This window comes from Jaculus jaculus, chromosome 13 (assembly GCF_020740685.1).
Source record: "Jaculus jaculus isolate mJacJac1 chromosome 13, mJacJac1.mat.Y.cur, whole genome shotgun sequence".
Lineage (NCBI taxonomy): Eukaryota > Metazoa > Chordata > Mammalia > Rodentia > Dipodidae > Jaculus > Jaculus jaculus.
Window position 1 is genome coordinate 79,929,798 of NC_059114.1, and position 13,033 is coordinate 79,942,830.

General features: G+C 37.4%; 1 pseudogene; it reads right to left on the reverse strand.

Annotated features, from left to right (window-relative positions):
- The window catches only part of LOC123454076, a 34,784-nt pseudogene extending 24,619 nt beyond the window's left edge, over positions 1-10,165 (reverse strand).
- Positions 10,166-13,033: the final 2,868 nt, after the last annotated feature.

Genomic DNA, 13,033 nt, shown 5'->3' on the forward strand with positions numbered 1-13,033 from the left:
AGAAATTTAAAATCCTACTCCCATCTATGTTTTGCTGGGTACTGGAAGATGGAATGTGTTTAAATGACATTCAGTGTAAGTGGCACACAATTAAAAGGGTATCTGAGTGAATTACAGTAACCTATCTGACTTTAAAAAAATTCATGTGTTATGATTTCTTCCTAATCTTCCATTCTGATAATCATTAAATGTAACCAGATATAAAGTTGTTAATTTAGAAGACAATAATTCACTTCCCTATGCCAAAGAATATTTATCAAAGGCACTATAGAAAAAAAATCACTCTAGTAATGTCAACTTTTAAAGTCGTCGTAAAGCATTTGAGTGTTAGGTACATTAGAAAAAAGTCTACGTACTTGCTTCATATTTTATATTAGGCTTGAGAATTCCACTGAGAGTATCTGAATTATCTTTAATATTTTATTCATTTATGTCACCACACTATTCCAGCTGAATCTTCTCCATGCCTTCTTTCTGCCATTGCATGGGCACTTGATTAGGTGTGTGTCTGGTCCCTGAGGAACTTAGAGATTACCTCCTGCTATTCTCTGTATCAATCACTTATAATTGCATGATATAAGAGGTAGCCTATCCGAGAGGGAAGCTGGAGAGAGTATTACAAATAATTGAAGTAGAGGAACTCCAGAAGGGTAGAAGTTTTAAGAAGTGAAGGCACAGCAATTTCACATTGCACAGAAAAGTCACAGAAAGGTCACACAAACAAGACAAATGCTAGTGTTCTTTAAAGGCTCCTCAAACCTCGGAAGCAGGTTTCCAACGTTCCTTTCCACGACACAGCTCTCAAAGGATCTGGTGTCCTATTCCTGAACTTGGACACAGCAGATGTTATCATTTTCTCTGCTGCCAGAGCTTCCCTGGCCTATACTGAACCATGCGGTCATTGAACAGTTACTAAATATTTACAATATTTCCTATACACCCTTATTTTCTAGGTAACAAAAATCACAATAGCCCATTTCACATTTTCAAATTGGTCACAAGCTTATTAACTTATATGTTACAGTCAGGTTCGCATTGCTAGCAGAAATCACTGGACCAACAGCAGATTGTGGGGGAAAAAGAGGTTTATTTTGGCTTACAGGCTCGAGGGGGAAGCTCCATGATGGCAGGGAAAACGATGGCATGAGCAGTGGGTGGACATCACCCTCGAGCCAACATCAGGTGGACAATAGCAACAGGAGAGTGCCCAACGCTAGCAAGGGGGAGTTGGCCATGACACCCATAAGCCCACCCCCAACACTACATTGCCTCCAGGGGCCATTAATTCCCAAATCTCTATTAGCTGGGAACCTAGTATTCAGAACACCTAAGTTTATGAGGGACACCTGAATTAAACCACCACATTGTATGAATACAATAAATTGATAGCATGCATAACAAAAATGCTATAGTAAGTGTGGCAGAATTAAAATGCTACCCATTGGGCTGGAGAAATGGCTTAGTTGTTAAGGTGTTTGCCTGCAAAGCCTAAGGACTTAGGTTTGTTTTCCCAGTACCCACGTAAGCCAGATGAACAAGGTGGCACATCTGTCTGGAGTTAGTTTGCTGGGGCTAGAGGCCCTGGCATGCCCATTCTCTCTCTCTCTCCCTCTCCTCTTTCAAATAAATAAATAAATTCATTATGTAGCAAGGTTGTACAAATAAAAAATTAAGATTTTTTATTGTTGTTTTGAGACTGGCTATCATGTAGCAGAAGTTGGCATTGAACCAACTATGTAGGTGAGGCTGGCCTGGAAATTCTGATTTTCTTGCCTTTACTTCCTGAATGCTGGAAATTACATAGCAAGTTCAAGGCTGTCCTGGAACACTTCATGAGGTACTTCTGAAAATAACAAAACAAGCCAGTAAGATATTTGTCCATGAAATACAAAAATAGAAAAATAGAACTCAAGCTGGAGAGATGGCTCAGTGGCTAAAGCGGTTGCCTGCAAAGCTTATGGACTGATGTGCGACTCTCCAGGTCCACGCAAGTCAGAGGCACCAAGTGATGCAGGTGCATGATGTTGCGCATACTCACAAGGTAGCAAATGCATCTGCAGTTCAATTACAGGGGCTGGAGGCCCTGGTGCACAAATTCTCTCTCTCTCTCTCTTCCTCTCTCACATAAAATCAAAAAGTTCAGTCAGTTGGGCTTGTCTCAAAAAAGAAAAGAAAAGAAAAATAGATTGAAATGAACTTTATAAATGTGATCGAAAAGAAATTATACAGTATAACACAAAGTGCAGATAACATGTTTTAGACATAGCTACCTATAAAAGGGTTAAAATTCAAATATTTCAAGAAATCAGCACCTGATAGGCTGTGACTTAAGAGAGTAAATATTTACAGGGGAACTTGAGCACCAGTAGACAGAATACTGGGATAAGCATTATCAAGCTGGCAGTCGACCCTTGGGATGGTACTGAAGATGCTAGGCAAGGGTTCAACACTCAGTGTTATGAGGACAAAAAGCTGGATACACGGGCTTGGGATTTTGAGGCAGTGTGTATAGACCCAAAGGAAGACAGAATTGAAGGTTTTTTTTTTTTTTTTTTTTTTCAAAGCCAGCATTGCAACAAGCTCTAGCTCTGTGGCTTAATATCAGCCCTGTATAAAGGATTTTACAAAAATAATATATCATAGTGTTCCATGAAAATCTGAAATTGAATCTTAGCTGACTGAATATATTTGGTTACTTCTTGCTGTCAGGGGCATTTTGAATTCCTAGAAAAGAGTTATTTTAGAATACCATTAAAGAGACTCAGGAAGTGCCTGGCTTCTCTGCTGAGTGATGCAGCCAGAGAGGAGATGACACGCTTTTGAGAGGGAGATGAAGTGGCAACCCCAAGTCACTACCATCTTCATCTTCTCCAGGATGGTTTTCCGTTTCATGACAACTTCCGTTCTGGTTCCTTCATGCACAGGCATGTTACATGAGGGCACACCGGACTTCTGGGCTATGGGTGGCTCTCCTCATATCCTAAGCTTGGAAGCTAATGTTGAACAGCAAAGCGTAGTCAATTTTCCTGATAATGAAAATATCTACTGGCTGGCAGCAGTCATGCTGATGCTTCCCTTCTGTCCAGCATAGGAAGCTCAATTTCTGTAGACTAGGTAGTCCTATTTGAGTAAATAGTGCTAAACATTATTTAGAATATTGAAAATCCAATAAAAATTTAGGGCAGTCTGCAAAATTGTGTACCTATTTGTAAACTGTTAAATGTTTAAGATAACCTATACTGTGTGTATAACTTTTTTGAATATATATAAAAGTTTAAATATATATATGAAGAATTCTATAGGTGAATTATGGGGATCTAAGTGAACATACATCTAATTATATTAAGACCATTATAATTTTTAAATGAATATTCAATAGTTATATGTAATTATACAGTTTTAATTAAGAACTATTCATATTTGATTGATTTTTATCAGATCCTTATATTTTTCACCATTTGTATAGCTGGAAATATTTCTCTATTTAAACAGACATCTTTTTAATACTAATTATTTCCCTTATGAAAGCTTATAAGCTATATGATTACTGAGAAAATGGATATTTTCTTTCTTGCCGAATATTTTGAGGAAATAATTCAAATATATTTTAAAGAATTGTCTTGGTCGAGATGGGTTCTGAACTCAAGGCCCTGTGCACACTGAGCCAGAACTTTACTACAGAGCTGTACTCTCTGCCCTTCAAATTTATTTCAGACATAAAAGTCTGAAGCCTGAAGATGTTCAGTGTGAACAGTTCAAATGTTCTCAATGGAGTCATTCAGGAGAGGAAGAAATTCATATCCTTCCATCATCCTTCAGATTAAACCACATGAAGTCAAATATGAAGGCTCTGTCATTGTTCCTTATAAAAGTTCTTTTCCCCTATACCTAAGTAGATAGTCTGGGAACACATAGATGACAGATAGATAAATGCATCTTTTATTAAACATTTTGAAATTAACTTACTTTTTCATATATTATTTTGCAAACAATGTAGATACATTTATAAATTTTAGCATTGATAAACTCACTGATTATATCAACCATCACTTTTTCTCCCTCCCTCCCTCTCTCTCTCTCTCTGTCTCCCTCTCTTTCTCTCTCTCTAGTTCTCCTTTGCTTCTCAGTATTGTGTGTGTATATTTTAGCACATCAATTAAAAGTGATAGATTGGGCTGGAGAGATGGCTTAGCGGTTAAGCATTTGCCTGTGAAGCCTAAGGACCCTGGTTCGAGGCTCGGTTCCCCAGGTCCCATGTTAGCCAGATGCACAGGGGGGCACACGCATCTGGAGTTCGTTTGCAGAGGCTGGAAGCCCTGACGCACCCATTCTCTCTCTCTCCCTCTATCTGTCTTTCTCTCTGTGTCTGTCGCTCTCAAATAAATAAATAAAAAATTTTTAAAAAAGTGATAGATATTGAAGGATGGAAGTTTCTATAGATAAAATGAAAGTCTCATAAATATGAGGGTTAGAGAGATGGCTCAGCAGTTGAGGTGCTTGCTTGCAAAGCCTGACGACCCAGGTTCAATTCTCCAGTACCCACCTAAAGCCAGATGCACAAAGTGATACATGAAGCTGGAGGTCATTTACAGAGGCAAGATGACCTGTTGGATATCTTAATCCTCTTTCTCTTCCTCCCTCTCTTTCCATCTTTTCTCCTTACAAATTAATAAATAATAATATTAAAATGAAAATTTCATAAATATAAACAAAATTGCTTCAAGTTCAAATCATTTATGGAGGTACTATGTTATTTTACAAATGGAGAAGAGATAATACACTTTATGTCAGTGATGGGTAATCAGAACTCATACACTTATGGCATTCTGGAAGTGCTGCTTCTCAGTAAAAGTGATGTTTACATTAATGAAATATTGTACTTGTTTCGCACTCAGTTAATAACTCTGAAATTTATATGTTGGATTTTTCAACCCCCTAATGCCTTATAAAATAAATGCATTTATAGATGAATTCCTAAAGAGTAAAATAGAAATAGAATATATTATGGTATACTCTAATTGAATAAGAGTGGTATCCTTATAAGAATCAGACATATGGATAAACACACCCAATGAGAAAATGTTATGTGAACATGAAAATGGCTATTGAGAAGTCAAGGAGAAATACTCCAGAATAAACTAGGCCTATTCATTTGTCAATTTAGATGATTACCCTCCAGAATTGTGAGAGAATGAACTTGTGTTGTTTACATCAAACAGATGTGGCAATCATGACCATAGCCTAAGAAGATGAAGGAGCCATTCTAGGTTACCTTTCATTACAGAGGGAAGTCTCCTGTGAAAGAAATGAAAGAAGGAAGGAAGAAAGAAAGAAAAGGAAGGAAGGGAGAAAAGACAAACTCAGCTATAGTATTCCAAAGGAGAAAGTAAGAATACATTTAAAATCTTAGAACCAGGGGAACCAGGTTCTTTAGTAGTATAAAGAATGTGAATTTTTTTTTCTAGAAATTGATATATAATCAAAGTACAGAGAAATTAATAATCTTGCCTACAATTATGCTTTTGAGTAAAACTTTTGGCCAAAATTAGCTATCATTTTATGTCTTTATAAACTAAGCAAGATCATCGTTATCCCTCAAAAGGCAAAGTGATGGAAATTTCAAAATATGATAAGATGCTTTTTTATCCATACAAAGTTTCTACTCAATAACTTTATTAAAAAATTAATATAAAAATAGGGAAGCAAATCATGAAAAGATTAGGCCAAATAAAAGTGTTTGTGGTAAAAGACTACAAATAAAATATATTTATTGAAAGGTCAACCATATCTTACTCTCTTAAAGATGAAACATGCTATTAAAATATTACTCTAGATTTTTACTCTAATATTTTTTAATTAAGAATTAAAATTTAAAATTTTAAAAATTAAAAATTTTACTCTAGATATTTGAAGTAAACTTTTTTATTACAGTAGTATTTTCTTTATTTTATTTAAGTGACGTCATATTACCCCAATCTCATGGTCTGTGATGTTCTATTTTATCTTTTAGTTATTCTTTTCTTCATATATTTTTATTTATTTATTAGAGACAGAGAGAAGGATAGAGAGAGAGAGAGAGAATAGATGTGCCAGGGCTTCTTGCCATTGGAAACGAATTCCAGATGCATGTGCCCCATTATGTATCTAGCTTATTGGGATCTGGAGAATTGAATCTGGGTCCTTATTCTTCACAGGTTCCTTATCTGCTCGGCCATCTCTCCAGCCTGGTTATTCCTATTTTATGTTTTATGTCTAGATTTCATGTTTTTTGTGAATTAATAAAAGGATCGATTTTCCCTTGTTCTCTCTTTCTCCTCCTCCTACTTCTCCTCTTTTTCTTCCTCCTCTTCCTTCCTTTTCATCTTCTTCTCTTTATTAATGCAATCCAAGAAAAGCTACATTATTCATTAAAAGTTCACACCTACTTCCAATATATTTAGTAATAAATCAAGCCTAATTTTGTGGAGATATGTGTCAAAACTTTTATTTTTATTTGCATTATTTGGACAATAATATTAAGAAAAGAAACATTGCTAGCATATGCAGATTATAAATACCTCATAGTTTGGTGCTATAAATCCCTGTAAATTAATTATAAGGGGCTTTAAAGGAAATAGAAGGAAAGTAAAGATTTGTCAATAGAGTGGCTGTTCCAAATGATAACATGAAATATCAGTTATTCCAATTTAGTATGACAAACAGAAATAGTGAACTTGAAAAAAAGACTCAATTCCAAATACAGATGAAAAATGAAAAACAGAATTATTAAAAGTTTTGAGGTAACATGAAGATTTGGATATCTGCTAATGTTAGTCTACTAAGTCTGAATGAATAAATTTATAACAGCAGCCCAAAACATCTGTCATACGTCTATATCCCAAAACAGAATACATCCCTTCAGCAGCAGAATTAATACACAGTAATGATATTCTCACAGAATGCAATACATAGTCAATGGTGTCTGCCTACTACATAGCCAAAGACCCATCACATAACATAGAATCAAAACTTAGCAAAGTGGGCTGGTTCAGTGGTGAAATGTGCTTCCTCCCAAGCCTGAGGGTCGGAAGGGGCCTGAGACTGCCCTAGTTTGAATCTCCAGAACCCATATAATCACATGGCCATGACTATACCTAGCTGAAACTTAGTTTTGTGGGAAGCAGAGGGAGACACCTGAAGTTCTCCTAAGGCTGCCCCAGGAGAGCCTTCAAGATGTCTTTGGAAAGCACAAATTCATTGCTCCAGTGCATACACGTGTACACAGCATGCACACCACATCCACAGTACATCACACATACTACTGTGCACATGCAAAACAATACAGTAGGCAAAACAATAACTTCCTATGTAATTAGAAGGACTCAAGATAGGGTAAAAGAGAGTGATGCTTGGACAAAAAGAGAGAAGTATTTGGACACAGCCTGAGGGGAAGACCTACAGTGCTCCATTTCTTAGCCTGTTTATTTGTTGCGTGGATACATATTCCTAAAGTACTGGATAATTGTCTAAATTGCATAGTACATGAATATATGGAAGATATGTAGGCTTATGTATGTCCACACCTGTTTCTGATATAAATATTTATAATTCAATACTATAATTCGTTAAAGTCAATATCTAGGTGAAAATTCAGGTAAGTGTAAAAAGTGGCAGTGTAGTTTATGAATGCACTCAGGTTTAAATCAACAAGAAATAAAGACAATCTCTGAAAACTAAACAGAAAACAAAATGAATGAACCTCATCATATAGCAAGTTGTTTAAAGCAATTGTGAATAATGAAATATGGCAAGCATATTTATAGCATAGCACTGCCTTATATCTTTTTCCAAGATAGATATACTTTGTAGCCTAAGCTGTAAGCTGAACATAGATCTAAAGTTTGTTCTGGTATTTCACCACTTGGATTAGCACACTGTCATTTCTTTGAAATTTGACATATGGGCACTTACAAATAGGTGAGTGTGGGCATACAAAAAATGTAATTATACTGTTACATTTGATTTTATTAGAAAAAAAAAGTAATGTAAGTTTCAAATCAACAACGTTTTGTAACTAAACTATAATAGTAAATATCACCTACCATAATATAAACAGAGTTACTCTGATGGCCAGGGTAAAGGTGAGTCCACAGAGAGAACTGTACAACCAGCAAGGCTGGTCTATCACAGTTCCTGTGCAACAGAGCCTGCAGGGAGTGGGCGGAATGTGGATCTCTGGATAAGGCATGGTCACAGCTCAAGGAGACATGTGGTGCAAGTTAAGCAGCATCCTTGCTGAACTGCACTGCGGTGCCCTTTGTCCTGGCCAATGTTAAGAACAATCTGAGCCCCTAGCCATGGCTCGATAATTCTGTTCTCTTACCACAGTGCTCCATCCTACCGAATTTCAGGCTCCCTTCTCCATCAAACCAGGTATTCAGAGAAGGTACTTTGTAGTAATTACGGTGCTCTCGCTTCACAATATTGTGGTAAACCATGAGTCTCTGATCTCTCCCATAGAACACGAATCTCTAAAGATTTTTCTGATCTTATGTTATATTCTATTACAAAAGTTTGTTTTTTTTTTTTTTTCCTTTAAAATTCCTCTAGGATTTGTTCCTGTCCTTTTATAAAGAAGTCCAGCTACCTTGGAATTTATTTAAACCAAGAGGAAATGGTAATAACATTTTCCTGAAATACATATTTGTTTCTCTATCTAACAACTGTGACAAACAGCAGAAATAATACAGACTGCTGCTATACTTTTGATCTATTCAAAAATACCAAAATTGCAAGATGCACATGTTTAAAAAAATAATTCAGTTTTAGGGATAGTATAATAGCCAGTGCTCACAGCAATGCCTTTATGTGAATTGGGATGCTGTTTAAAAGGTAGGAAAGCTGCTGGATATGGTGGTGCACACCTGTCATCCCAGTACTCAGGAAGCAGAGGTAGGAGGATCGCCGTGAGTTCAAGGCCACCCTGACACTACACAGAGAGTTCTAGGTCAGTTCAGGGTAGAGTGACAAACTACCTCGAGAAAACAAACAAACTAAAGAAACAAAACAACAACAAGTACAAAATCTGGGCATGGTGGCACACACTTCTAATCTCAGCAACTTTGGAGGCAGAAGTTGGAGAATCCCTGTGCGTTTGAGACCAGACTGAAACTACAGAGTGAGTTTCAGGTCAGCTGGGACTAGAGTAAGACCCTACCTCAAAATAAATAAATAAATAAATAAATAAATAAATAAATAAATAACTAAATAAATACATAAATAAAAATAAATTAAAACAAAGCAATACAGTAATAGTACTCAGTTTATTTTTATAATAAGAGAAGAACATTGCACTGCCACACTATTAGAATACTACTTCTGTACAGTACCTGGACTTAAATGCAAGAGCAAAAGGCTCTCTGTCATTTTTGTGAACAACTGCATGGTAAACTTAGGCAATTTCCCTCTTCCATTTTACCTGGTAGTGGCCTTCTAAATTTTGTTTATAAGAGAGTAAGTTTCTCACTTTTATACTGATTTCTCCAGTGTTAACTTGAGCTCTCAGGAAAATTCATATTATTGACAGCTGTTTAGGCATGGCCTAGGGTTACCAGGAAGTCTGTGTATAGATTGTTTTGTGTATCAATTTACATAATAGTTACATTCAACTGGGGCTGCAATAGCATTTCTCTCCATCATCATTTCTACGAGATTGTTATGATCCTTGTGGAATATTAAATCCAGTTCTCAGACATTTTCAAAACATCCGTCTAATGTTTCCATTGATACTTGGATTTGATCTAACTTTCCAAGTTCACTTGGTGAGGAATCCACATAGAAGACAAAATATACCATTGCATAATTTCTCTAAGTCAGTTGGTTGTCAGATCTTCCGATTCGTAATCCTCTTTATAGGAAATTGCAAACAGTCTCACCTCTCTTAGACACCAAGTGGGAATTTTCCTTGATGATGAACTGTTAAGTATCTTTACTGCTGGACTGGGAAAACTTGAAGAGTCATGGTGCTAGGGTTAGTCCAGTAGATGGGCAGCAGCATGCAGGGTACCAGAAATTTCCTCCCATCTACTTGGGTAAGGCTAATAGTTTCTGCTTAGCAATAGCTGACCGTGTTTTGCCCCAGGATTTCATGGTCCACACAACGGCAAGAGTTTCCAATCCCTTGCATACTCTCAGTACCACAATTCCCATGTCTTGGGAATTGGTCTCCAATTTTATCAGTAAGTTATTTCATACTTTCGTAGGTTTGCATTTTGATGATTCAATCCCAGGAATAATTCCAAAGCTCCAACCTATACACATGAGCGAATATTTAAAAAAAAATATTTTTGGCATTTTCACCTTTTTGGTATATTGTCTCTTTACATCAAGATTTTTCTGACATCTATAAGTATAATCTTGGCAATCAAGAATGGATGTTGAGCTAGTTTCTTAGGAAAACTTGCCTTTATGACTGTAGTATCTACAACATGTTGTAGTTCAATGGATTATAGTAGGCGAAGAGAGGCAAACTCCATAAGCCCAACTAGTCCAGCCCACTTCAGTCCACAAACCCTGCTATATCTGCCCACTTGTCAGCCTGCTATGGTCCACAACGCCAGGGTCTTGTTTTGTTTTTGTTTTCCATTACTGGGTTATGACCTTCACATAACAGACCAGCCATAAAATAGTGTCTATCTTTTAAGGTGTCTAAAAATATATGTATATACTGCAGTATATATATATATATATATATATATATATATATATATATATATATATATATATATATTCTGCTCACCTCCAGCCTATGTTTCAACCTCATACAGGTCTTCCTTAAGCTACCACAGAGACATATTCCTCTCATGTTTGTCCTTTCAGAGCTGGTTAATGGGTCTCTGTCACTAAATATCCCTCTGATGATATCAGTACAGTTTTGCAATGACCAGTCAGTTCTGCTCTCTTAATAGGCACGGCCGGCTGGCTCCTCACATTCTTTGTGTGTCTGAATCATCACATCTGCCACAGCAGTCTGCTCGGCTGGAACTTTTCCAAGGGAATTGTTCAAGTGTAACATTTAACAGTTGAGGCACTGCCTTGTGCTGGGGCCTATTACACTTTATACTCTGACTGTGCCTCAGCTCATTGCATGAAACTTGAGCCAGTTCCCAATTCCATTCCTGCCAGGGTGTCAGCTATCTATTTTTGTTATTGTTTTGTTTGTTTTTGGGGGGCTAGGCTTTCATGCTAATCCAGGCTGACCTGAAATTCACTGTGTGGTTTCAAGGTGGCCTGAAACTCATGGTGATCCTCCTACCTCTGCTTCCTGAGTGCTGGGATTATCATGCATGTCATTTATCCAGAGCAACTCCTATCAATAAAATGACAAGGATGAGGATGGGAGAATGATCACAGCACAATGCAGACCTTTCTCTAGATGAAGACAGAGGAAAGCTGAAAGACCAAATGAAAACACCTTAAAGTGGACAATGGCTCTAAGGAATGAGGAAGGCCAATCTTAATCCAAACCTCTTTGATGTAGTCCTTCTGTTCTGTCTCTCTTTCTCTTTTTTTGTTTTCTTTTTTTCCTCTATCCTTTATGTCAAAATATTGATGAACTGAAAATAGTGTAGGTCTTCTGGGATAGCCACAACCAACGTGAGGCCATAGATGCATGAGTCAGTTTATGGCCAGAGAACAGGGTCTTAAAACATTCCTTCCCGTTCTAGCTCTTACATTCTAAAAACACACTTTTATGCAACGTTTCTGGTACTTGGAGGGCAAGATAGAGATGTTTTTCATAGTGATCTGATCTCAACAACCTCTTTTTTGTAGTTTTATCTATTTACAATTATTATTAATAAAGAAAAACTTCGTATGAACACATCATATGTTGATACCATTATTGCCCTCCTTCCTGCCTCCTCCACTGAGTGCCCTCCTTAGTGGGATTCTGATATTCACTACCAAGTAGTGGGTTTTCTTTGTGAGAGCATCAGTCATCCATGGGGGCAGGAACGATGTCTTGGGATATTCCCTTGCATTCTTTCCTCCCCCTACTTCCACAAAATTACCTGAGCCTTGGTGCATGTGCTTTAAGTTTATGTTAGTGTTGAGCTCTTCTGGATTTCTGCTTTGGTGTGTTTTGAATATCCCCAGTGTCTGTCTCCATCACCCTGGCCCAGGTTGTCAGGCTCACCCTGGAAGCAGCACTCTTGCTCCCCTGGCCAGTTCCTCTGTGGTTTCCCATAGGCCCAGGCTGCTGGGCTAGGGGTGCTTCATCTCCTGCCAGGGTGTCGGCTGTCTATTTTTGTTGCTGTCTTGTGTTTTTTGTTTGTTTGTTTGTTTCGTTTTGTTTTGGGGGGGTAGGGTTTCACTCTACCTGGAATTCACTATGTAGTCTCAGGGTGGCCTCAAACTCATGGTGATCCTCCTACCTCTGCCTCCTGAGTGCTGGGGTTAAAGGGGTGCACCACCTTGCCTGGTTCTCAGCTATCTATTCTTATCTCATTGATAGTTTTTGGTTGCCCTCAGTTTTTGCTTCTTTCTGAAAAAGAAAAAAATAAAAGTCCCTCCAGCAGAGTGTGAGATCAGGATGAATTAAAGGGGATAAGCACTGCTAATTTAGAGAGATTTTGATGTGTGTAGCCTCACTTTTGGTCAAAGACTAGTGGAAGTTTCTCATTGCAGTCTACGATCTTGGTCTCCATAGGATTCTGACTGGGTTCCCAGTTTAGTTATGGGTTCCTTTCCACTGAGTGGATCTCAACAATTTATCCAGCACCATTTGTTGAAGATTTTGCCTTTTCTCCAGTGTACATTGTTGGCTTCTCTGTCAAAGATCAAGTAACCAGTAGTTACTTGAACTAAGGGTTGGGTCAATTCTGTTTCATTGTTTCATACATTTGCTTTTATGTCAGTACCATGCTGGGTTTTATTATTATTTTTATCATTATGACTTTCTAGTATAACTTCACATCAGGCACAGTGATACTTGCAGAGGTGTTTCTTTTGCTGAAAATATTTTTGGATGTCTGAGGCCTTTTGCCATTCCATA